Consider the following 27424-nt stretch of genomic DNA (forward strand, 5'->3'; position numbering starts at 1 on the left):
TACATATGAACTATCAGGGGAACTATAAAGCAAAGACTCCGAGGTTGTGTGGGCAATCACGTGCGGGAGAAACCGGAGTAGAACCCCAGTCCCCAGATCTATAGATCCCCCAGAACACCAGATGCCCAGATGCCCCAGAACGCCAAATCCCCCAGATCACCTAAACCCCAGATCCCAAGCTCCATAGCTCCACAGATCCTCAGATCGACAGAAAACGACAGCTCTCGTTACATCCAGATTGGGCTAATGTAACGGCCTCAGTAACATCAACCAGATCAGAATCATCCTTTACAGCAGATGCAGAATACTTCAGTCAGAATAATTACCAAAACCAGAAAGTTTTACCACGTCACACCAGTTCTCAAACGACTCCATGTCTTGTCCGTTTAATCACGAATCAAATTCAAGTTAAACTCCCTCTTGCCTACCAATGCTATAACAATCAAGCTCCAACCAATCTCTCCGAGTCATACCTCCTTACCAGCCAACACGATCACTTCGACCCAAATACAAAATGCTCCTCTCAACAACACAGGCGGTAGCGCCTTTCGATAAAATATCTCGCTAACATGCAGCAGGGTGCGGTCGGGTAGCCTAGTGGTTAAAGCGTTCGCTCGTCACGCGCGAAGACCCGGGTTCGATTCCCGAATGTGTGAAGCCCATTTCTGGTGTCCCCCGCCGTGATATTGTTTGAATTTTGCTAAAGGCGGAGTAAAAACCATGTTCACTCACTCACTCAAACATGAGCACACCTCACTCTTCTCGGGTATACGGGCGAAAACAGCAGAAATATGTCGGACCCACCATGGACACGATTTATTACTAAGATATTCTGACGGTTGTTGATTCTGCCATTTTCTATTGTTTTCAACGAGTAGCATAAACATGTAACGAGACTGTTTCCGCGCTGGCTTACGTGTGAGGAGTGTTCTTACTCTATAAAACACCAATACTATGAGTATAAATAATCACTGCTTACTTCTATGATATCTGAATTGTTTTGTGTATTCTTGCGTGCATGTTTGTACACATGCCGGAAACGCTTACTTTATTATGTCTGACGTGACCTTGACCCTTGTTCCCAACGGAAGTCACCAGTAGGTCAGATTTCTTTGTCCACGGACACCTTGTGTCATCTCTATAGCCTCCCCGGTGTCTCGTGAGGGTCGTACATGGTGTCACTGTTTTGGACGCCGTATGTTTTGTTAGTGTGGCTGGAAGTACAAATACCACCAATGACTTGACGTTTTGTATCAGATGCATTGACAATTGACTTGCCTCTCCATGTGTTTGTGACGGGTACCATCGGTTGGGCAGGATACGCTCACCTTGTCGCGAATAGTTGGTATCATCACTATTTGATAGTCATTCATGAACCAATGCTTATGATAAGGAAGGAATGACATAAAGAACTCTTATGATGAGACATTCGTGTGATTATGGAAAGGTTTGTCGCTTTCATTTGAATATACACGGTATCTTTGAATCACTTGAATATATATGAGATGACTGAGAGCTGGGGTGTGACCGGTCGGTCATCAGATATCAGTGTGAGAAGTGTGCAGATCAGATAAGTCAAGTCGTACTGACGGAGCAATTAGCTTCGAGAACAATGCACTGTTAGTGATTTCTTTCACTCTGTTTGCCCTTCTTTGTTTCCCCTAGGTAATTGCCGTGAATTGGTGTTAAATGTTTCTGCTCCTACTGTAAGGACAAGGTGAATATCTCTGACCAAGTCTCGAAACGGAAATTGTCACTGTTGAAATAGAACATGCTTACCGGTGGAAGGCAATATGGGGACCCGTCGAACTGTCGCTGGAGAGAATTTGTAGGTGCGTCCGCAACACATTATTCAAAAGAAGAAACCAAGATTGAGATTGGGGTTAGGTGAAATTGGGTTCAACGTCATTTCATTATCTCGCGTTCTCGCGATCTCGCGTTCTCGTGTTCTCGCTTTTTAGACGCTCTCCGTGCGCATGCGTAATATCATAATGTCAAGGCGCATGCGCACGTTAGTAGTCCGGTGGTCATGCTTCTTTCATGCTTTTCATTCTCCAAGAAGCATTTAGCAAACCTATGACTTGAGCTTGAGCTATCATGAAATTTACATACACAAAGTCCTATGTAGAATAGACCAGAGTCCTCTCCCTTTGGTACAGTTTCCTATGTACTTTAAATTAAAACCCTCAACATGCTCAATATAATTTAACAAAAGAAATTGTGTACATGAATGTGCAGTGATAGTGAAAACATTAAAGTGTGAGGAAGCTGGAAACAAAATATCACTGTCAGTGAGAGAGTAAATATTGCTTAAAGCCACATCAGCCGTATTGCAGATACTCGCGACTGCACTGTCAATTATGGGGAATAATCACTGGCCAGTGATTTTCTCCATGAGGCAATATTATACACGGCTAGCATATTCATCAAAACAAAATTCTCAAAGACCAATTTGTAGCATTCGGCTAAAATGAGATTGTCCTATGTTTTTACACGACACCATAGTAGCTACTTTAGGCCATACAAAATTAATTAATAGATTATCATCGTCCCCCAACTACAAAACATCCCGCCTTACATTATTCTATTGCCTCAAAGTTCCTAGAAATAGAAATTTCGCTAATATGTGTGTTTCTGCTCCGTACACGTAGCCCTACTGAACACGCATGATGCATGTGAATCGCACCTTTCGACAGCAATTGTACACAAATGCCTTAAATAGATTCGGATTGGTCAAATCACAATAACCACGTGTGACTGAAACAGACGACTTGACAGCCGCATCAACGTGGAAGCTAATGTTTATAGAAAAGTACTTCTTTCGCAGACATTGTCAGTAGGTATTTACAAATATCTATTTATGGATAATTACAAAATCCAGAGATGCGGTTAATACAATAGTCAAAGTATGCGTTGCATAACAGAAAACAAGTTGAAGAGTGTACTTTAACTTTTAGGGACAAGAGAGAGCTTGAGATCTTAATAAGTTAAGTTTATATTCTAAAAGCATAAGTTACACATCAATGGTTATATCAGAAGGGGGCGGTCGGGTAGCCTAGTGGTTAAAGCGTTCGCTCGTCGCCGTGATAATGCTGGAAAAAATGCTCAAAGCGGCGTAAAACCATACTCACTCACTCACTCACTTATATCAGAGGTTGTGAAAATGTTAAAAATATCACTCAATGAGTGCATGTGTATGGTATTACGCCCCTAATAGCAATACTTCTGCAATGTGAGTGAGTATAGCTTCACACCGTTTTTAGCAATATTTCAGCAATATCACGACGGGGGTACACCAGAAATGGGCTTCACACATTGTACCCATATTGGGGAATCGAACCCGGGACTTCGGCATGACGGGCGAATCTGCACTATGACTGCGGAACACACAAAACCAGGCCCAATACACATACAGTACATGTATATGAAAACAAGAAACCTTCGATGCGATGCATCAATACGGCAGCAAACTTTATGTTCGTCAAATTTAATTTACAATATAATATATTTCAAAAATGTTAATCAACACAGGCATGTTTAAAACAATATGAACAATATTTGTTTCAGTTCATTCCGTTACACCATCTTACTTCCAGTTTTTGACTACTATGGGATTACCCTGCATACTGAATTTGATAAACAATGTCTTTCCACAGTAAATGAGTGCAGTTGCCTGTTCCAGCCGCTTGTGAGGACCGGTAATGGTCACTGCCAACACGAAAACGTCGTTTTTCCCGTATATGGCAATGGACGAAAAAACGACGTTTTTTACGCTTTCTAACCATCGTTTTACCGTCTAGAATCTGTCGTTATTTGACATCAGAATTTACTGCGAGAGAATGATTTCATCAAGCGCCTCCCTTTGCTTGATTGACATTGTCAATCGAGCTTCAGCTTGGTCTGGAATTTCTATTTGTCGAGCTTTCATTGGCCAACTCTCGCGTGTTAGAGTATGGCGCTGTGCACGTGGCTCCTAGTGGAAGCAATGAATTCTACCAGTAGAGTTCTACGCAGATTGTTTTCAACTTGCTCAAATTTGCCATTCTACGCTCACGTGACGTGACTACGCGGATTGTTTCCAGTACGTTATCGATCCACGACAACGCACTTGTCGCATCCTGTCAAAATTATTAGAAAAGAGAATGTTGAAGAAACAGCCACACGTCAAATATAACCAACGAATACTAAAACAAAAATCGGTAAACTGCAACCGAATAATTATAACTTGCTGGCTGTCACGACTTATCTTTGTAGGTGGTCACCGTTGGTACATATTGCCAGAGACCATATACCGATAATTAGTCTCTGATACTCCTTGCAATTATAGAGGCAGGGAGGCTAATTGTATGATAAATTGTCAGATGGCAGTGTAACAGAATACTACATATTATCCCGCACAGTTCTGTTTCAATGTAAATTTTCAAGTCAGGAGAAAGTAGTTAAAAGGCGTAATGCAATGAAGAATTCATGCCCGTTCATCACCACAGCGTCCCGATTCGCAGGACACCGTCCAGGCAACACAGGACAATGTTGCGATTTTGATCCGATACAGCAGAATCTGTCACGACAAAGTCACGATTGTAATCTGACTAGACAGAATCGGCTGAGTTTCCCCATTGTTACGGGACGCACCATGCTGTCGGGAGTGCTAGGTCTCTGTTACGAACGTATACGACTGCGTTCAGACAATGATAGGCCAATCCACATCATTGAGGATAGTAATCCGACTTTTTCACTTTTCGTGTCGTAGCGCTGTCTGATCTCACACGGGAGTTATTATCGGCACTGTGTGAACCTGGCCTAACCCAAGCTTGTCTAAGACAGAGACCACCTCACTTCGTGTTGTTTTATGTGTATGGGAGGTCGAGTTCTTCCTCAGCAATTCCGGTTGATCTGTCCTTTGGAACTCATGTGTGTGAATTTGGTACACATACTATCTATTGGGATTTTAGAATTGACTTGAATTTTGTGTGGCCGTCTACCGAGATTATACCCTGATGGTATGCACTTTATTTCGTGTGTTTAGACACTAAACATGTTTAGACACCAAATGTGTATTCCGTTTAGGATTTAAACACGATTGATGAGCGGTACTCCTATACCCCGTGTCAGTGACCCGTGTCTGAGCCCTTCCTGGTCCCGGGAACGCCATGGGGAGTTTTCCTCCTAAATATAAATTTGTCGATCCGGGCCGACACTAGGCTGACTGACAGTAAAGTACACTACACTGGTGATGAGGAATAACAATGGGGATTAACGCGTACGTCTTTTAAGTAAAGGCAATAACGTGTTTCAATGAAAACAAAACTTTTATAAAGTACCAACTTCCATCATTCATGTTCTTCCAACTTCCAAATGCCAATAAAGACTTAAGTGATTATAGGCATTACTCAACATGGCAATTTGCCTTGGGTAAACAGTTTATGAGGTATGCTCCAGAAACGATCGTCCCTACCCTCATAGACCTGGAAACGCAATCTGAAAAAATCCCTGAAAACTCCCTTAATAGCCAAAGGTGCCAGTCCAGTGCATGTCTAATGTGTATAACGTTTAATGAAGAAATACTGAAAGGTGTATAGGGTAAATACCTAAAAAGAGTGATGGGCGTACATTGTCCGTTTCTATATCACCTACAGAAATCAGTTTGGGCGGCAGATCATTAAATACTCTCCAGACTTGGAGAAATGTTTACTTCTTTCTGTAATCTTGATTTCAGGGCCAAAACTGAGGCAATCTTTACTTGCCAAATTATTCTTGACTTGAGTTGGAGTCCTTTTCATATTTATTCTCTTGGGTCTGGGAGACACACAACGCTGTGAGTATCGCATGGAGAAATGACCAGTAGAGAGAATCCCGCTTGGGTCAGACTGGGCCAGTGTAGTCTGTATCCTCCCATTAGTTTCACGTCCCATTTGTCACACGCCTTAAAACAACATGGGTCATGGCGGAAGGCACTGACTGGTCTACCCCATGTTACCTAAGTATTAGAATGGAGTGATCCAAGAAAAGTAGAAAAGTAATCTTGTACTTTATGTATATAAAACTTTAGAAAAGTAAACTTGTACTTTATTTATGTGTAGTATATACACACAATGACATTAACATGTTATAATAAACATTCTTTATTTGCACTGGTAGCAGCACTGATTAATTAATTGAATTGATTGTCTCTGAATAGTCTTTGTGTACTCCAACCCTGCATTGAAGCCTGCAGCAAAGTCGATGAAGAACATGTTCCCTTCAAACAAACACAGGCATATTTTGATAAATGAAACCTCTTCGTGTGCATAAATGGAATCCCAAATGTCTATTTCGTTTGCAGAAATCCTCAAGATAACAATACTATCTGTCAATGCGTTCAACGTGATATATTGACATGGTCCCAGCTGGCAAACAATAGTTCGAACAACTTACTGTTTCGGCATAACTTCATCTACCGCTATTGTCAACGTTTACGCCAAAAGGAATTCGTCTAGCATTGATGTTTCACATTTCTATGGTTGTTTACGACATGAGTATTGGTTGATAACAACATCTGGTGTCACATGACACCAGATAAGATGTGTATGCTTGAAGTAAATACACTCTTCAAAAAAAGAAACGCATAGTTAAAGAATAAGGATATTTATTAAGCGGATGTAAAAGTATCTACACAGAATATGCGTGAACACAATCAAATGAAATTAGACACAGTGATCGACAAAAGCATTGTCGTCATTGTCAGCATTAATTCAGTTCAGTCATTGCACACATGTAGCCACAAGGGGGCGTCATGGTCAGTACCTGGTCACACCACCTCTTGCAGCACAGATTGCACAAGTCGTCGGATTTCTTGTCGGGAATTCTTCGCCATTCCTCCTGTAAGGCGTTGGCGAGTTGTGCCAGTGTGTGGGGACGCTGGTGACGTTGACGTCCCACAAATGTTCAATCGGGTTGAGATCAGGCGATTTGGACGGCTATGGAAGGACATTGATGTTCTCATTAACAAGGAAATTAACTGCTGCACGTGCTGTGTGGGGCCGAGCGTTGTCGTGTTGGAACAGCTCCCTCTGTCGGTCCAAAGTTGGGAGGAGGCGAGGACGCAGAATTTGGTCTGCTGTATGTATCGGTTTGCTGTAAGATTACCCTGGACAACCACTAACTGTGATCTAACCGTGTAGGATATGGCTCCCCACACCATGACATTCCCTCCACCAAATCGGTCCACCTGTCGAACGCATTTGGGCGCAAAACGCTCATGTCGACGTCGGTATACACGTTGCATTCCATCCCGTCGTTGAAGAAGTAAACGTGACTCATGGCTGAACCAAACGCGTCGCCAGTTCCTGAGATCCCATGCCTGTAATCTGTTGCACCACCGGACACGTCGTTGACGGTGTAGACTTCGCAAGACAGGTCCAACTTTTGGTCGTCTCGCTCGAATTCCCACTTCCCTCAGACGATTTCTGATTGTTTGGTCGGAAATTCTTCGCATATCAGGCAGTTGTCCTGCAGTGTCCGTTGCTGTAGCAAATCGATTCCGAAGGTGATGCAACCGGATGTACCGATCCTTAGCAGGGGTGGTCACGCTTGGTCTTCCACACCTGGGATGATCTTGAGTCGAATTAGTGCGGGTATATCGATCCCATAGTCGAGATATGGTGCTTTGGTGAACGTTGAAGTGTCTTACAACGGCAGGCTGGGACTCCCCTACTTCCAAGCGTCCAATGGCTATATTTCGGTCAGCTGCAGTTAATCTTGGCATTTCTTCGTTCACGTTAGAAAATCCGTAATGAACGTGCAGGAGGTCGTACCATATGGTGGAGGGAGTGTCATGGTGTGGGGAGGGATCTGTGGGCAGGAGAGGACACCGCTGGTCATCGTTGACGGAAACTTGACAGCTCAGCGTTACATGGATAACATTCTTCGTCCAGTTGTCCTACCATTTCTCCAACAGCAGCCACGTGGTGTCATTTATCAGCATGACAACGCTAGAGCCCATACAGCCAGAATTATCACTAACTTCCTCGCAGCCAACAACGTCAACATCCTGCCGTGGCCTGCACGCTCACCCGACATATCCCCCATAGAACACCCCTGGGACTTGATGGATCGTCGTGTTCGATAACGACCACACTCTCCAGCCAACCGGCAAGAACTGATCCTGGCCCTCCAAGAAGAATGGCGTCAAATCCCACGTGACCTCATAAGACGACTGACTTTTTTTAAGAAGAGTTTTTGCGTGTATTGAGGCATTTGGTGGTCACACACGCTACTAATGACTTGTTATTGAACGTGAGCGATTGTTTATGTACTCTGCCTATTGTCCATGATTCTGAAAGCTCGAGTTTTGTACCACACCCAACTTTGGGGGGCTCTGACGTCATTCTCGGTCGCGGTATGATTGTCATTTTCAGTGTTGATTATGTTGATATATTGATCTTCTCAATTCACTTTACTTCATGCATGTATGTTTTGTTGTTTTTGAGCAAGAGTGATTTCAAACTCTGGTAAAGTTTCTTTTGGTCGTCAGTTTATATAAATGTTGTGTACAGTCATGTGTGGAATTGAATACAATATTGAAATACGGAACGTGTTCATGAGGCGAGACATTTTAAAACAATATACAATATAAGGTGTTGAAGATCTTCTTTGGTTGACCACAAACCACACTTTTTACACGTGCACATACCTTTGCTACATCATAAATTATATATATTTCATATTACTTTGTTATCTTTAAATACCCACATCTAAAATCAACCAACATCCCAGAAATACAATTGTCGTAGTTAAATTTATAAATCTACTCAATAGAATACAAATGGATCCCAGAACAATGCTTGATTTCAGGACCAGAACTTAGGCAATCTAGACTTGTCAAATCATTCTTTACTTTGAGTCCGTTTCAAATATATTCTCTAGGATCTGGGGACAGATAGAGTAACACGTAGTCAATGAAAACATTTCTTTATAATATATAATAATATAGGCATATCCTACACCACGAGATCTGACTTGGTTGTGGTTCAGGGAAATTTGACAGCAAATCGCTACATGATTCAAATTCTTCAACCTCACCTTCTCACAATCTATGACCGCCAGGGGGAGCTGTTTCAACAGGACAACGCTCCACCGCACACAGCTCGTGTCACGGTAGACTACCTTCTTATGCCAACATCAACGCCTTGCCCTGGCCGTCGAGATCTTCAGATCTCAACCCAATCGAGCAACTATGGGATGAACTCGATCGACGTGTGCGTCAACGTCAGAACACGCCACAGACACCACACAACTGTCCAACGCGTTACAAGCAGAATGGCGCAGAATTCCGCAGGACAGAATTCGTACGCTTAACCAGTCAGTGCAGAGGAGATGCAGAGCCTAGATTGCTGCCCCTAGATACTGAGTTCAGCGCATACTTGTGGCCTTATGTGACATGACAATGAACAGTTTTCAATGCCTTTGTACAACGACAACATGTGACTATCGAGCTCCAAAATTGCATATTTGTATCTATGATATTAAATTAAATATATCGACTTTATCCAGTCACAGGATTGTAACCGAGGGCACACATGCAAAGACATGTCAATCCACTGAAACATTATGGTACTATTTGGGAATCAGCTCGCTTAGCAGAGGTACCACTATACACGACCAACCCACACAACAAACACGACCTGAGTGAATAAACAGTCAGTTTATTAGACAACCACAGAATGATATGTGACTGTCTGTCGTCCGTATTTATACCTATTCTAGCAACTACAGATAATCTCATTGACTGATTAAACTGACGATAAAGTTGTTATTGCCAACTTTAGTTTCGTTCTCGTGCTTTTGTGTGAATTGCCTATACAGTCATATGCAACTATTTTCAAAAACGCGAAAACGCGAGATCGCGACACTTGACGATGTCGCGATCTCGCGTTTTTCTGCCGGTTACCTGTACAGTCATCTCGTGGCTCACTCGTCTGAGGCGTCGCAATTCGCTGTGTAGAGTTGCGTTGCTTGGGTGTGCCAGAAACCTATGATGGTGAGTTTCGTCCAATTTCAATTCATTTCAGTAGGGCTATGTGTACGGAGTAGAACACACATATTAGCGATATTTCTATTTCTAGGAACTTTGAGGCAATAGAATAATGTAAGGTGGGATGTTTTGTAGTTAGGTGGGAGACGATGATAATCTATTAATTAATCTTGTATGGCCTAAAGTAGCGACAATAGTGGCGTTTAAAAACATCGGACAATCTCATTTTAGCCGAATGCTACAAATTGGTCTTTGAGAATTTTGTTTTGATGAATATGCTAGCCGTGTATAATATTGCCTCATGGAGAAAATCACTGGCCTGTGATTTTTCCTGTAATTGACAGTGCAGTCGCGAGTATCTGCAATACGGCTGATGTGGCTTTAAGCAATATTTACTCTCTCATTGACAGTGCAGTCGCGAGTATCTGCAATACCGCTGATGTGGCTTTAAGCAATATTTACTCTCTCATTGACAGTGCAGTCGCGAGTATCTGCAATACCGCTGATGTGGCTTTAAGCAATATTTACTCTCTCACTGACAGTGATATGTTGTTTCCTGCTTCCTCACACTTTAATGATTTCACCACACTGGACATTCATGTACACAATTTCTTTTGTTAAATTATATTGAGCACTTTGAGGGTTTTAATTCAAAGTACATAGGAAAGTGTACCAAAGGGAGAGGACTCTACTCTATTCTACATGGGACTTTGTGTATGTAAATTACATGACACTATGATAGCACGCATGCACACGGACAGCGTCTAAAAAACGAGAACGCAAGATCGCGAGAAAATGAAATGTCGCATTCTCGCGTTCTCGCGATTTCGTGTTTTTGCGGCCTAATTTGACAAGTCGAGATTGCGAGATTGCGAGATTTTACATCATGTCCAAATGTCGCATTCTCGCGTTGTCGACTTTTAACAAAAAGTGCTATATATAAAAAACACGAGAATGCGAGATCGCGAGATTGCGATATTTTTGCCAAATATTGCATTCTCGCGATCTCGCATTCTCGTGTTTTGGGCATATTTAGCTCGTTTCCAAAGGGCGAGAATGCGAGATCGCGAGAATGTCCCTTTCAGTATTCCATAGTATACTGACGCCGAGCCGACCAGTCCTTGTTTTAGCCCGTTTTTCCGATGGCAACCTTTACGCCAGACAAAGCAACAACAAGTACCATCTTTTAATGTCTTTTGGTATGACGCGGCCGGGAATCGAACCCCGGACCTTCTGCTCTCCGAGCGGACGCTCTACCACTAGACCACGGAGGCGGTTGATGGTGTTTAAACCCCGTTATTGTCCAGAATTCGTGCGACCCTTGAAGATCCGGGTTAGAATAGTAGAATAGCTATATCAGTAAAGAATAGGTCTCCAGCAACCCATGATTGCCGTAAAAGGCGACTATGCTTGTCGTAAGAGGCGACTAACGGGATCTGGTGGTCAGGCTCGATGAATTGGTTGATGAATGTCATCGTATCCAAATTGAGTGGATCGATGCTCATGATGTCATATCGCTGGATTGTCTGGTCCAGACTCGATTATTTACAGACCGCCGTCATATAGCTGGAATACTGCCGAGTGCGACGTTAAACAACAAACAAACCAAACCAACCAGAATTCTTGCCAAACATCATCAATCATGAGATGACATGGGAATCGTGGAAAAAACTATCCCTCAAAGCAGGAGGGACAAATCCTCGATAAGTGCACGCAGCACTGAGTACAAATACAACGTACTGTAAATAAATTGTCGGCTAACAGTATCAATATCACTAGTTTACAGCTTGCGGTATACAGTTTCCTACACCAGTCCTCGCCGCGTTATTACTCCTGGTATAGAATGAAACGCCGTAACCCTTGGTCCCGTCAGCCCAGCATCCCCGCTCTTCAGTGAGTGAGTGAGTATAGTGTTTTAGCAATGTCACGAAAGGGGACACCAGCCGGCCTTTCAGAGGGATCTCAGAAAGTGCAGCCTTACCTCTGTTCACAACCTGCCATTCGTTATACGAATGGTTGGTGTGAATTGGGGTGTAACGTTGAGTAAGAGATGAGATTTTTGCTCTCATATAGCGACGTGCATGCGTGCGGCTGCTTGTACTAGTCCGGACTGATTTATAGTGCTCGCCCACTGAGATACCATGCCGCAGTTTGACATGCATACCCCACTCCGAGCCGACCAGTCCTTGTTTTAGCCCTTAAAGCCGAGCGCCAGGCAGAGTAACAATAAGTTTCATATTTTGACGTCTTTTGGTGTGACGAGACCGGGGATCGAACCAGCGACCTTCCGCTCTCAAGGCAAACGCTCTATCCACTACACCACGGATTTGGTAATATATAGTTAAGACAAGTATGTTCCTGGCAGAAAATTAATCGACATCGTTTACACGTGGAATGATAAGAGAGGCAGGCAACTGTGTTGTGACCTTGACCTTCACACTCGACCTTGACCTTGACAATCGACAGGTGCTCCTGCCAGGACAGGACATACCTACCCATTTCGCGATAATTTACAGGCGCTGTGTTATACAGAGCTGGACTGTTTCTAATTGTGCAGTAAAACAACAGTTTTAACGCTTGGTTTAATACCATCCTGCGCGTGACCCTGAAGCTTTGTATTGTATATGGCCTCAGACAACAATTATTTTCCTTCTTTGCTACCTGCAGTGTCATGACAAACCAACATAATTGATATCGGTCGTAGGCTGTTCTCGTGTTGCATGCTGAAAAACCTGCCACTTGTCACTTAAACCGCAAAATATTCGCCTGGATCCACCAGCCAGCTTTCGCAGTAACTACAGTCAACAATGCTCACGGGGTGTTTCGAGCCGAAACACACAACGGCCTTGAACTTGGAGTTTAGTCAACGGAAGCCGTAGTCAATACTTTGCACAGGCTGTGGCTTAAGAAAATGTGCAACAAAGTATACTGAACCGCAAAAGAAACGTCACCATGGATAGATATATGAGAAATCTTATTTGTCCCAACACTGTAAACATAATTTGAGACATATTAAATAGATGAAACTTGGCAACACTGATCATCAAGGTTGAAATTAAAGTGTCAAATGTTCTTAACGTGAAACACAACACTAGTCTCTGAGAAATTTGCAAGTCAATATTGATGACTGCAGTGCAACGTCGATACATGGAATGGATGAGGCGGTTGATGAAGGCCATTGGCACTTGAGCCCACACTCTGAGGAATGCCTGACGCAGTTCAGCTGCAGTTGTCGGCCTTGGTCGGACTTCATTCAGCCGTCTTTGAATCTCGTCCCACAGGTGCTCAATGGGATTTTAACTGCATGGTTCTGATGCCATTTTGCTGGAGGAAGTCTCTTGTTGCTCTCGCAGTGTGGGCACGGGCGTTATCATGCTGAAACACGTGGTTGCGGCGACGTGCCAAATGAGGTATGGCGTGTGGTCTCAGGACTTGATCAATGTACCGAGCTGCTGTGACACCATTGCCTCTCCCAGGACCAATGTCCTGGAAGACCACAGGCTGAGCCTCTCTGCCAGACCAATTCCGTCACACACCTTGATGCTCGGAGCAACCCACGACAACAACCAAAGCATCCAAATAACGTTCCCCGCGGCGTCGCCAGACTCTCTCTCTCTCTCTCTCTCTCTCTCTCTCTCTCTATCTCTCTCGTCTGAGAGTGGCGCCAATGCTGGTGCTGTGTTGCCAACTGAAGACGGTCCCGGCGATGACGTGGTCTTAGAATGGGTCCTCGGTGCGGCCTGTGACAGTGGAGGTGTCTGCTCGTCAATCGTCGACGCACGGTGTCCGCACTAATGTGTCGCTGGTGTGTCACCATGGTCTGTCGAGCAGTTTCCGCATCAGTAACAACGCGATCTTGAAGATGCTGTTGCACAATCTGACGATCCTGACGTCGGGTGGTGACCCTTGGTCTTCCACTACGTGGTCGGTCATCTGTAGTGTTGGTGGTCTGGTACCGTTGCTAGAGCCTGCATATGGTGCTTACGTGGACTTGAAATACATTGGCTACTTGCCGGGCGGTTTGTCCAGCTTGCAATCGTCCAAGGCCTTGGTGTCGCTGATTTCTTGTGAATCTTGGCATGTGGTAGCAATTCAATAAGGAATGAATGTTATCCGATCTGGGTGGATTTTTATAGGGCAAGAAATGGGGGAACGCATGAGCATTTCAATTTGCACGGAACTCACGTGCATCGGGTTACATTGGCCGTTGCTGTGATGCGTTTGGGTGATCGGTTTTATTGTCATCTGCTTTGTTTTTTTATCATCCAATTTCAATTTTTCCGGACAAGGTAATGTTAAACCTTTAGAAACTTTGACAAAAATTACCCATATATTTTAACGATAACTTTTCTTGCAATGTTACTTGGGGTGATGTTTCTTTTGCGGTTCAGTATACTATGTCTAATCATGCATTCATTTGAGCTATCTGACGTCACTCTAAAACATTTGGCACAGACTGAACAACCTATTTGACAGGGAACTATATTCTCCTATTTCCTTACGGGTCAGGTGAAGCTAAGCGGACGTAACTGTGGTCTGGAAGATATGTCTACCCGGAAGTAGTATCATTATCTTCCCTTTGATGCGGATGTTCAATGTTCCGCACTTCCGGTTTGACATTGACTTGGTATCAGATGTGGGAATCCCCAGGATGTGTTTAACCTTTGCTGTCGCTGTATTTACTGGCGCTCGATACCAAATCAATAAAACCGTCTCCTAGTTATGTTTTATGACTGTTGGGGGAAATATCTTAAAATGATACCGTGCTAAATGTCAATTCGGGTAATCGGTATAGTGTGTGTGTGTGTGTGTGTGTGTGTGTGTGTGTGTGTGTGTGTCTGCATTTCTGTCTTTCTGCACGTGTCGGACGTTTATTACAACTAATCTGTCTGTGTTCGATTCCCCACATGAGTGAGTGAGTGAGTGACTGATATCACGGCCTGTCAGCTTAATGTGGAAGAAGACCCGACAGTGATGTAGATCTCAGACGTTTACCACTTTGGTGAAGCCCACGAACACGGGTATGATGTTGACACACCTGGAAACTTAATGAGGGAGAATCCCGGATTCTAACCCACGATCACAGGTTGCTGATATGCAACCATGGGCATCTGCACAGCGAGTCACGGCGCCCTGGACGACTGGGCCACCTTTGACCCCACACTGATAAACAAGACCTCTTATCGCTAGGGGGGCGGTCGGGTAGCCTAGTGATTAAAGCGTTCTCTCGTCAAGCCGAAGACCCGGGCTCGATTCCCCACATTAGTACAATGTATGAAGCCCATTTCTGGTGTCCCCCGCCGTGATATTGCTGTAATATTGCTAAAAGCGGCGTAACACTCACTTACTTTTTGCAGTAGATATCAATACTGTCATGGAAATAAGTATTGAGTTTCCTAAGACTGCGAAAACATGTTTTGATATATATTATATATTATATTGATATATATAGATATTGGGGGCGACAGGTGTGCGTGAGCGTGAGCGTGAGCGTGAGCGTGTGCGTGTGGGTTGTGGAAGAGTATATTTGTATAATTTGACATAATCGGTTTAAAGGTGTTTATTGACAACAGGGCTGGTTACAGTCAAGTTAAAAACATGTGGACTGTTGTTACAAGCTTCTCCGTTCGATCACATCTGCCGGCGTGTGTTCGTGGACGCGTGTCGTCGCGTGCAGTGAGTTCCACGTTCATGATCGCGGGATACACGTGCTCGTGTTTGTCACCGTTCTGTTCACAGCGCTGTCTTCCCAGTATGACCAACGTATGAGTAACGTATGACCAACGTATGACTGACGTTTCAATCCACACACACACACACACACGCACGCACGCACGCACGCACGCACGCACGCACGCACGCACGCACACACACACACACACACACACACACACACACGCCATCACACACACACACACACACACACACACACACACACACACACACACACACACACACACACACACACACACACACACACACACACACACACACACACACACACACACACACACACACACACACACACACACCCACGCACACACACACACACACACACACACACACACACACACACACACACACACACACACACACACACACACACACACACCAGTGTATGGCTATCACCTATGTTTCGAGATGGATGTGGAGTTTGAGTCGTCAAAATCGGAAACAGACAAAAACAGATTCATTGTAGTATTCGTTTTATTTATTGTTATATTTATTCATGAATTCATTCGTATCAACTATGTGGTAACATGTTTAAACAACATGAATTGTTTTATGGTTGCTGATGAAATTTTGTGCATATACATTCTTCAAAAAAAGAAACGCACAGGTAGATTTTTAGTAATGTAGTGTACCTAATAAAGTCTATATATTTAATTTAATATCATAGATACAAATATGAAACTTTGGACCTCGATAGTAACATGTTGTCGTTGTAAAAAGGCATTGAAAACTGTTCATTGTCATGTCACATAAGGCCACAAGGTTGCGCTGTATCTCGTGTACGAATTCTGTCCTGCGGAATTCTACGTCATTCTGCTTGTAACATGTTGGCCAGGTGTGGGAGTGTCTGCGGCGTGTTCTGACGTTGACGTACACGTCGATCGAGTTCATCCCAGAAGTGTTCGATTGGGTTGAGATCTGAAGATCTCGACGGTCAGGGCAAGGCGTTTAGATGTTGCCATTGTGTGTATCGGCCACAAAGGCGGCAAATGGTGCTGTGGTGGACGTTGAAGTGACGTGCAACAGACGACTGCGATTCCCCTCTTTGGATACGTCCTATGGCGATGTTCCGATCGGCAGCGCTGAGTCTCGGCATTTTGGAACTTGAAAAATGTTGACAATTATTGGCTCATTCTTGCCTTTTTTTAGCCACTACCACGAGTTACGAATGCCATCAGTTGCACGTGCATTTTGCTTTACTGTTTTCCTCCATGACATTTTTGAACAAGTGTGAAAACAGTGCCGTTTAAGACATTGCAAATCGACAATGGCTTCGTTTTGACGCACCGTTTGTAGAATATCAGGCCACCAACATTATCCAATAACATATATCCAATTTATATACCGGATGTTTTTGTGTAGTCATGTTCAATGAACTGCATACTACCCTGTCCGTTTCCTTTTAATGAAGAGTGTATTTTACGTCATACCGCGTTACAATAGGGGATGTTCATCTCCAATCTGTTGGGATTCCGTGTCTTCTATTTCTGCTTACCCATGTCCAATGTGTACTACCAACTTGCAAACAACATGTGCACACGGGGCGGCACTTACAAACAACATGTGCACACGGGGCGGCACTTACAAACAACATGTCCACACGGGGCGGCACTTACAAACAACATGTGCACACGGGGTGTTACTTACAAACAACATGTGCAAACGGGGTGTTACCTACAAACAACATGTGCACACGGGGCGGCACTTACAAACAACATGTGCACACGGGGTGTTACTTACAAACAACATGTGCACACGGGGCGGCACTTACAATTTGAAACAACATGTGCACACGGGGCGGCACTTACAAACAACATGTGTACACGGGGCAGCACTTACAAACAACATGTGCACACGGGGCGGTACTTACAAACAACATGTGCACATGGGGCGGCACTTACAAACAACATGTGCACACGGGGCGGTACTTACAAACAACATGTGCACACGGGGCGGCACTTACAAACAACATGTGCAAACGGGGTGTTACTTACAAACAACATGTGCACACGGGGCGGCACTTACAAACAACATGTGCACACGGGGTGTTACTTACAAACAACATGTGCACACGGGGCGGTACTTACAAACAACATGTGCACACGGGGCGGCACTTACAAACAACATGTCCACACGGGGCGGCACTTACAAACAACATGTGCACACGGGGCGGCACTTACAAACAACATGTGCACACGGGGCGGCACTTACGAACAACATGTGCACACGGAGCGGCACTTACAAACAACATGTGCACACGGACCGGCACTTACAAACAACATGTGCACATGGGGCTTCACTAACAAACAACATGTGCACACGGGGCGGCACTTACAAACAACATGTGCACACGGGGCGGCACTTACAAACAATATGTGCACACGGGGCGGCACTTACAAACAACATGTGCACACGGAGCGGCACTTACAAACAACATGTGCACACGGGGCGGCACTTACAAACAACATGTGCACACGGGGCTTCACTTACAAACAACATGTGCAAACGGGGCGGCACTTACAAACAACATGTGCACACGGAGCGGCACTTACAAACAACATGTGCACACGGAGCGGCACTTACAAACAACATGTGCACACGGGGCTTCACTTACAAACAACATGTGCACACGGGGCGGCACTTACAAACAACATGTGCACACGGGGCGGCACTTACAAACAACATGTGCAAACGGGGTGTTACTTACAAACACCATGTGCAAACGGGGTGTTACTTACAAACAACATGTGCACACGGGGCGGCACTTACAAACAACATGTGCAAACGGGGTGTTACTTACAAACAACATGTCCACACGGGGTGTTACTTACAAACAACATGTGCACACGGGGTGTTACTTACAAACAACATGTGCACACGGGGCGGCACTTACAATTTGAAACAACATGTGCACACGGGGCGGCACTTACAAACAACATGTGCACACGGGGCAGCACTTACAAACAACATGTGCACACGGGGCGGTACTTACAAACAACATGTGCACACGGGGCGGTACTTACAAACAACATGTGCACACGGGGCGGTACTTACAAACAACATGTGCACATGGGGCGGCACTTACAAACAACATGTGCACACGGGGCAGCACTTACAAACAACATGTGCACACGGGGCGGTACTTACAAACAACATGTGCACACGGGGCGGCACTTACAAACAACATGTGCACACGGGGCGGCACTTACAAACAACATGTGCAAACGGGGTGTTACTTACAAACAACATGTGCACACGGGGCGGCACTTACAAACAACATGTGCACACGGGGCGGCACTTACAAACAACATGTGCAAACGGGGTGTTACTTACAAACAACATGTGCACACGGGGCGGCACTTACAAACAACATGTGCACACGGGGTGTTACTTACAAACAACATGTGCACACGGGGCGGTACTTACAAACAACATGTGCACACGGGGCGGCACTTACAAACAACATGTGCACACGGGGCGGCACTTACAAACAACATGTGCAAACGGGGTGTTACTTACAAACAACATGTGCACACGGGGCGGCACTTACAAACAACATGTGCACACGGGGCGGCACTTACAAACAACATGTGCAAACGGGGTGTTACTTACAAACAACATGTGCACACGGGGCGGTACTTACAAACAACATGTGCACACGGGGCGGTACTTACAAACAACATGTGCACACGGGGCAGCACTTACAAACAACATGTGCACACGGGGCGGCACTTACAAACAACATGTGCACACGGGGCGGTACTTACAAACAACATGTGCACACGGAGCGGCACTTACAAACAACATGTGCACACGGGGTGTTACTTACAAACAACATGTGCACACGGGGTGTTACTTACAAACAACATGTGCACACGGGGCGGCACTTACAAACAACATGTGCACACGGAGCAGCACTTACAAACAACATGTGCACACGGGGCGGCACTTACAAACAACATGTGCACACGGAGCGGCACTTACAAACAACATGTGCACAAGGGGCTTCACTTACAAACAACATGTGCAAACGGGGCGGCACTTACAAACAACATGTGCACACGGGGCGGCACTTACAAACAACATGTGCACACGGGGCGGCACTTACAAACAACATGTGCACACGTGGCGGTACTTACAAACAACATGTGCACACGGGGCGGCACTTACAAACAACATGTGCACACGGAGCAGCACTTACAAACAACATGTGCACACGGGGCTTCACTTACAAACAACATGTGCACACGGGGCGGCACTTACAAACAATATGTGCACACGGAGCGGCACTTACAAACAACATGTGCACACGGGGCGGCACTTACAAACAACATGTGCACACGGGGCGGCACTTACAAACAACATGTGCACACGGAGCGGCACTTACAAACAACATGTGCACACGGGGCGGCACTTACAAACAATATGTGCACACGGGGCGGCACTTACAAACAACATGTGCACACGGGGCGGCACTTACAAACAACATGTGCACACGGGGCGGCACTTACAAACAACATGTGCACACGGGGTGTTACTTACAAACAACATGTGCACACGGGGTGTTACTTACAAACAACATGTGCACACGGGGCGGCACTTACAAACAACATGTGCACACGGGGCGGCACTTACAAACATGTGCACACGGGGCAGCACTTACAAACAACATGAACGTTACAGCGTGCAGATGTATGACGAAAATGGGCCCTTAGCCTAGCGTCCCTTATAGGCTCCTAAGTGGAGCTATACTCCTGAACCGTTATAGAGGGTCACTAATATTCATTCCCTGATCAAATATAGACGGGTATTTGTGACTCTTTAACCTGGGCTTTAGGAAGCAGCTGCGTACACGTTGTCATGGATACCACGGGGGAGTGTCACTACATCGGCGATGACCCGTTGTGTAATCTCCTCTTCTGATACACAGAGGGCATGACGTGAACCCTTATCTCCAACTGTAAACTTGATGTGCCAGCTATATGCAGGTAAATAATCGAGACAGGACCCGTGTTGATATTGTGAACAGGGATCCACGTCGTGGGAAAGGTAGACGACACCTGTACCACCCGATCTATTAAGTCAACACCCGGTGCATTAAGACACTTAGTCGGACCACCCGGTGCATTAAGTCACTGAGTCGGACCACCCGACCCATTAAGTCACTGAGTCGGACCACCCGGTGCATTAAGTCACTGAGTCGGACCACCCGGTGCATTCAGTCACTGAGTCGGACCACCCGGTGCAATACGACACTGAGTCGGACCACCCGGTGCATTAAGTCACTGAGTCGGACCACTCGGTGCATTATGTCACTGAGTCGGACCACCCGGTGCAATAAGACACTTAGTCGGACCACCCGGTGCATTAAGTCACTGAGTCGGACCACCCGGTGCATTAAGTCACTGAGTCGGATCACCCGGTGCATTAAGTCACTGAGTCGGACCACCCGGTGCATTAAGTCACTGAGTCGGACCACCCGGTGCATTAAGTCACTGAGTCGGACCACCCGGTGCATTAAGTCACTGAGTCGGACCACCCGGTGCATTAAGACACTGAGTCGGACCACCCGGTGCATTCAGTCACTGAGTCGGACCACCCGGTGCATTAAGTCACTGAGTCGGACCACCCGGTGCATTAAGTCACTGAGTCGGACCACCCGGTGCATTAAGTCACTGAGTCGGACCACCCGGTGCATTAAGACACTGAGTCGGACCACCAGGTGCATTAAGTCACTGAGTCGGACCACCCGGTGCATTAAGTCACTGAGTCGGACCACCCGGAGCATTAAGACACTGAGTCGGACCACCCGACCCATTAAGTCACTGAGTCGGACCACCCGGTGCATTAAGACACTGAGTCGGACCACCCGGTGCATTAAGACACTGAGTCGGACCACCCGGTGCATTAAGACACTGAGTCGGACCACCCGGTGCATTAAGTCACTGAGTCGGACCACCCGGTGCATTTAGTCACTGAGTCGGACCACCCGACCCATTATGTCACTGAGTCGGACCACCCGGTGCATTAAGTCACTGAGTCGGACCACCCGGTGTATTAAGTCACTGAGTCGGACCACCCGGTGCATTAAGTCACTGAGTCGGACCACCCGACCCATTATGTCACTGAGTCGGACCACCCGGTGCATTAAGTCACTGAGTCGGACCACCCGGTGCATTAAGTCACTGAGTCGGACCACCCGGTGTATTAAGTCACTGAGTCGGACCACACGGTGCATTCAGTCACTGAGTCGGACCACCCGGTGCATTATGTCACTGAGTCGGACCACCCGGTGCATTAAGTCACTGAGTCGGACCACCCGACCCATTATGTCACTGAGTCGGACCACCCGGTGCATTAAGACACTGAGTCGGACCACCCGGTGCATGAAGTCACTGAGTCGGACCACCCGACCCATTCATTCATATCTATGAACCGGTATGTAATCTATGAGCTTCCTTGCTAACAGTCCTTGATATTGTGAAGATAAGGAGTGAGTTATGATGGTGACGCGGGCCTCAGACATTACCGCTTTGGTGAAATCCACGAGAATTGGGCGTGGTTCTGAAAAACCTACAAACATAATCAGGGCGGACCTGGATTCGAACCCACAATCACAGAACACGTATATATACACAAAATGGACATTGTGCAACTTATTTAAGCGTTTCTTAGATAATATTAGTTGTAGAGCAGCGGGTATTGTAACGGGAATGTTTAATAATATTTCCTATAACATTCGTGTCGTTACACTATGCCTTGTTACGAGATTGCCGGATACTAGTTATTTGTCGGTTTGTTTGAAAATCTGCACTTCAGCCTTGACTCGTCAATGACCCATGTGCTATTTGTTGATGAGAACGTTAAATATGTGCCGTCGGTAAATATGAAGCTTTAAGTAAGCTAATCTATAATATTAAACACATTACCCTGTAAACAAAACAACCTGGGAAGAATCTATCAAAGCAAGACTGCAATAATACCAATCTCAGAGACTCAATACAGAGGTGAATATCAGCTTGATCTAATAAAGCTGAATAATTCTTTACTGAGTACAGAAATGCGTTTTCATTAACGTCAGTATATAAATGTGTGAACACTTTATGTCAAACACTCTAGTTAACTTGTTACTGCGATGTTGTATAAACACAGGATGTGGATCCCTACTTCCAGAGTAATCCAAACAATAAAAACTTCCACAGGCAATGGTCTTCATTCACGTCGATGTAACATGACACGCTTATCTCAAAATTATTATTTTTTAAATAGCAGTCGCAGCTCAAGCAACTTCTTATTATTGTCATAAAGTGGCACCGCGAAACCCGTTTGTCTCGAAGCTGCTATCATAAAACTCGCTTGTCTCGAAGTCGCTATCATAAAACCCGCTTGTCTCGCAGTCGCAACCATAAAGCCCGCTTGTCTCCAAGTCGCTATCTAAAAACACGCTTGTCTCCAAGTCACTATCATAAAGCCCGCTTGTGTCGAAGTCACTATCATAAAGCCCGCTTGTCTCCAAGTCACTATCATAAAGCCCGCTTGTCTCGAAGTCACTATCATATAAAACCCGCTTGTCTCGAAGTCGCTATCAGCAAACCCGCTTGTCTTGCAGTCGCTAACACGTCATCTGGTTAACAACGCTTATCTCAAAGCATATCTTTGGTCCCTACCATTAATTTCACCTCATTCGGTTGCTCAAATACCGATATGGCTCCTTGTGTGTCACGGGCGTGTGAGTGAGTGAGCATGGGTTTACGCTTAAAGCAATATTGCCGCAATATCACACATTGTATCCATAAGGGGGAAATCATCAGTGATTCTCAGACTTAAACAAGGTTATGACAAAAGAGTTACCTCCCTCACTGAAGCCCGCTAAATATTAAATTAACCCAAAAAATAAATTAAAATCCAACAATAATTATACAATTTCTCTATTACTTAGCATAAAGACCTATAGTTGGGTCAGTTCTACTTGTTCAGAATGACCAGTGAATTCCTGGCTCAGAATCAACTGCAACACCAATAGCCTGACGTCATCATGATGGTGTCAATGAGGGGAACCGAATCAAGGTGAAGGACGACGACCGCTTCCCACTATGGGGCTACTCGACCACCCCTGTCGTGGGTACCCGGGAGTGTTCATCAGTGTTCACGCTGTCAACCATTAGTAGAGACCCATATCCCATATTCCACATTTGATTGGCACTAAAAATAAAAAAAGAGGATTTGAAAAAAGTGAGTAGTCGTATATGATACACTGTAACGAATGTTACCCCCATTCCACTAAGCGGCGCTCTGTGGCGCTCATACAAATCGCCATAGATCGCCATGTAGAGCTATCTGATCTCTAACTTATCTCTATGATCGTCAAGGTCGCCGCCTGTCGACTTCCTTGCACAAAGATCCCTGGCGCTCTGTCCAGAATGCCGTCAGAGCGCTACTTGATCGCCAAGGTCGTAATCAGAGCTCTACTTGATCGCCAAGGTCGTCATCAGAGCGCTACTTTATCGCCAAGGTCGTAATCAGAGCGCTACTTGATCGCCAAGGTCGTCATCAGAGCGCTACTTGATCGCCAAGGTTGTAATCAGAGCTCTACTTGATCGCCAAGGTCGTAATCAGAGCTCTACTTGATCGCCAAGGTCGTAATCAGAGCACTACTTGATCGCCAAGGTCGTAATCAGAGCGCTACTTGATCGCCAAGGTTGTAATCAGAGCTCTACTTGATCGCCAAGGTCGTAATCAGAGCACTACTTGATCGCCAAGGTCGTAATCAGAGCGCTACTTGATCGCCAAGGTCGTAATCAGAGCACTACTTGATCGCCAAGGTCGTAATCAGAGCGCCACTTGATCGCCAAGGTTGTAATCAGAGCTCTACTTGATCCCCAAGGTCGTAATCAGAGCTCTACTTGATCGCCAAGGTCGTAATCAGAGCGCTACTTGATCGCCAAGGTCGTAATCAGAGCGCTACTTGATCGCGAAGGTTGTAATCAGAGCGCTACTTGATCGTCAAGGTTGTAATCAGAGTGCTACTTGATCGCCAAGGTTGTAATCAGAGCACTACTTGATCGTCAAGGTTGTAATCAGAGCGCTACTTGATCGCCAAGGTCGTAATCAGAGCTCTACTTGATCGCCAAGGTTGTAATCAGAGCACTACTTGATCGTCAAGGTTGTAATCAGAGCGCTACTTGATCGCCAAGATCGTAATCAGAGCTCTACTTGATCGCCAAGGTTGTAATCAGAGCACTACTTGATCGTCAAGGTTGTAATCAGAGCGCTACTTGATCGCCCAGGTTGTAATCAGAGCGCTACTTGATCGCCAAGGTTGTAATCAGAGCGCTACTTGATCGCCAAGGTCGTAATCAGAGCTCTACTTGATCGCCAAGGTCGTAATCAGAACTCTACTTGATCGCCAAGGTTGTAATCAGAGCTCTACTTGATCGCCAAGGTTGTAATCAGAGTGCTACTTGATCGTCAAGGTTGTAATCAGAGCGCTACTTGATCGCCAAGGTTGTAACCAGAGTGCTACTTGATCGTCAAGGTTGTAATCAGAGCGCTACTTTATCGCCAAGGTTGTAATCAGAGCGCTACTTGATCGTCAAGGTTGTAATCAGAGCGCTACTTTATCGCCAAGGTCGTAATCAGAGCACTACTTGATCGTCAAGGTTGTAACCAGAGTGCTACTTGATCGTCAAGGTTGTAATCAGAGCTCTACTTGATCGTCAAGGTCGTAATCAGAGCGCTACTTGATCGCCAAGGTTGTAACCAGAGTGCTACTTGATCGTCAAGGTTGTAATCAGAGCTCTACTTGATCGTCAAGGTCGTAATCAGAGCGCTACTTGATCGCCAAGGTTGTAATCAGAGTGCTACTTGATCGCCAAGGTCGTAATCAGAGCGCTTCTTGATCCCCAAGGTTGTAATCAGAGCTCTACTTGATCGCCAAGGTCGTCATCAGAGCTCTACTTGATCGCCAAGGTCGTAATCAGAGCGCTTCTTGATCCCCAAGGTTGTAATCAGAGCGCTACTTGATCGCCAAGGTTGTAATCAGAGCTCTACTTGATCGCCAAGGTCGTCATCAGAGCGCTTCTTGATCCCCAAGGTTGTAATCAGAGCGCTTCTTGATCCCCAAGGTTGTAATCAGAGCTCTACTTGATCGCCAAGGTCGTAATCAGAGCGCTACTTGATCGCCAAGGTTGTAATCAGAGCTCTACTTGATCGCCAAGGTCGTAATCAGAGCGCTTCTTGATCCCCAAGGTCGTCATCAGAGCGCTACTTGATCGCCAAGGTCGTCATCAGAGCGCTACTTGATCGCCAAGGTCATCATCAGAGCGCTATCGTATCACCTCAGAGCGCCGCCGATAGCCACGAAAGACTAGGACCTACCCCTCTGCTACCAAGCGTAGAACTGATGAGCGCCTCACTACTACTACTACTACTACTACTACTACTACTACTACTACTACTACTATTACTATTACTACTACTACTACTACAATTTGAGATTTAACGTGCGCTTTCCGCATGTTAAAATGTAAAACGATACATTCCGCGTAATTCGCACACGGAACGCTACAATACCCCATTCCACGTGCACTAGGCGGCAATCCACGGCGCTCCGTGAGAGCGCCATAGAGCGCCATATAGAGCGCATAGATCGCCAAAAGCGCTAACGGATCGCTAACAGATCGCTAACTGATCTCCATGATCGCCAAGGTCGCCGCCGGTTGACTCCGCTGCACAAAGATCCGTTGCGCTCCGCCAAAAGCGCCATCAGATCGCTAATTGATCGCCTAGATCGCAATCGGAGCGCTACTTGATCGCCAAGGTCGCAATCGGAGCGCTATCGGATCACCATGGAGCGCCGCCGATCCCCACAAAAGCTGGCCTACCAATCTTCGGCGCTCCATTGCGATCTGATGGCGCTCCTCGGAGATGCATTGGCGCTCCGATTGCGCTCCGATGGCGCTCTGATTGTGCTTCACTGTTTGGCTCACGATGTGGCGCTCTGTGGCGCTCCAATGGCTCTCCAGGGTCTCACCCAAAAAGCCTTCCTTCTCCTTCTTCTTCGAGGCTGCTGGGCCAGAATAGCAATCTGCTGGTTCACGATGGCATGGTTCACGACATTGTAAAACACTTGTAATATAGCAGCATCTCTATGGTTCCTGGTGATACCCGTCTGCTGCCAAGCACAGAACTGAAGAGCGCAGCTGAACGCCACAGGTTTTTATAGGATCGGGCCCCTTTGCGGCGATCAGGTCGCAATCGGATCGCCTAGGGCGCTACTTGAGCTCTAACGGATCTTCATAGATCGCACTCGATCGCTATCGGATCAGAGAAAAGCGCCATAGATCACAATGATCGCGAATGGAGCGGGAACTGATCGTGCAAGATCGCCACATTTTGGGGTGATTGGGTGGCGATCAAGCGCCATCAAGTGGCTATCGGATCACATAGATCGCTATTGGATCGCTATTGGATCTCTATCTGATCGCAATCGGACCAAAAGTACCCCGATATCGCCTCATTATATGGCGATCTATATCGCCTTCAGATCGCGCAGATCACCGTGGATTGCCGCCTAGTGGAATGGGGGTAGTTTTTATAGGATCGGACCCAAAATTCGTCGATCGGATCGCAATAGGATCCCATAGAGCGCTAATTGAGTCCTAATGGATCTCCATAGGT

General features: G+C 45.8%; 1 long non-coding RNA gene across 1 annotated transcript in view; it reads left to right on the forward strand.

Annotated features, from left to right (window-relative positions):
* LOC125384137 overlaps window positions 1-27424 on the forward strand; it is a 54534-nt gene that overhangs the window by 569 nt on the left and 26541 nt on the right. The window lies entirely within an intron of this gene.

This window comes from Haliotis rufescens, unplaced genomic scaffold (assembly GCF_023055435.1).
Source record: "Haliotis rufescens isolate VD_foot unplaced genomic scaffold, xgHalRufe1.0.p SCAF_27, whole genome shotgun sequence".
NCBI lineage: Eukaryota > Metazoa > Mollusca > Gastropoda > Lepetellida > Haliotidae > Haliotis > Haliotis rufescens.